The following is a 1,449-nucleotide window of genomic DNA, read 5'->3' as shown; positions in this document are numbered from 1 at the left end:
TACAATGGGCAAGATATTTCTTTACCATTTTACTATATTTTACATTCACTGCACTACTAAATAAAAGCCTTTGAACAGGCCACAAAACACTGCAATAATATATTTACTTCTTAATAAAACAAAGTTTTTTATAACATCGCAATAAAAGCTTTTTGTTTTGTGGCAAACCACATACTATGTAAATTTGCAACATAAAATGACTTTAAAAATGTATATTAAAAGATATTTACAAGCTCTATGTCTTAAAATCATCAGGTCTAATGGCTCCCACCCCTGATATTCACATACAACTCCAGTTGCAGAGAAGGGGAATTTAGCGTGGAAGGGAGGCTGGAAGGGAGGCTAGCCCTGTTTCACTAATTCCAGTATCACTACCACCCCTAGTACCTCAGAAATTTCTCACAGAACATGATGGAGCGATGGGTAAGTAACGCTGTGCATCCTCTCGGCGAGAGCACGCCTGCTCTTGCCGACAGCAGCATACATTCTCAGTCACTACAACATATACTTCAAAGAGTAAAATAAAGAGCATTGAAAAAGAGCCTAGGCTTTATACTGGATGAAGATCTAAGTCAAGACACCTCGCGCGGAATATCGGCTACTTGTTTCTGCACATGATGTAGCTACGAGTAGCTTCAATAAATAGAAAATCCAGTTGTTAAGGAAAACTCAGAGCCTTTCCTTTACTTAACACAAGCCTGCAAATCACACTGTGAAGAGATGTGTGTGAGGAGGCTTTTTTTTTCTCTTTCTCCCAAGCGGGTGATATTAGTTACTTCTGATTTCAAATAAGAATGAGATTACATTAATGCCAGCACAAAAATGTAGAGGTCTTGTACATTTTTCAAATTGCACTTTCCAGTATAATTTTTTAAATAAGATACTTGTTGGTTTTTTTCTTAAAAAAAAAAAAAAAAACCCAACAACTAAGGTATGTATTCTTTAAATATTGAATATATTCTTCAAAATATATTGTTTAAACTTTCCCTAGCTGCTCAGGTGTGCTTTTTAATATATAGCTGATATATTATTAAAGGCACTACAAAATAGACATCTCTGGAGTGCAGAAGTTACTAAAAAATAACCTTCATACCACAAATATATTGACTCTCTCTTCTACAAAAAAAAAAAAAAAAAAAGACCATATGCAACCCCACTAGGATGTGTATAAATGCACTTCAGCAGTGGGCTGGATGCATTGAGGTCCTTTAGAAATGTATGAATACAGGCATGTTAAATTTTAAAAATAGCCTAAAAAAGTTAGTGAAAACTTCAAGCGTAGAAAATATTTTGAACATGTTTTTCTATGACATTCTTCACTTCCTGCATCAGTTTACCAAGCCCAAATGTTTACTCTTTTGCAGCCGGTTCTTTCTTCATAAATAGTAAAGTGTTCCTTCAGTGTGTGTTTCTCTGCTGACAGTCTCAGTACGTCTGGTAGACATCGTG

The sequence above is a fragment of the Cariama cristata genome, unplaced genomic scaffold (assembly GCF_000690535.1).
Source record: "Cariama cristata isolate BGI_N322 unplaced genomic scaffold, ASM69053v1 scaffold11548, whole genome shotgun sequence".
In the NCBI taxonomy this organism is placed as follows: Eukaryota; Metazoa; Chordata; class Aves; order Cariamiformes; family Cariamidae; genus Cariama; species Cariama cristata.
Note: the sequence above shows the minus strand (reverse complement) of the source record.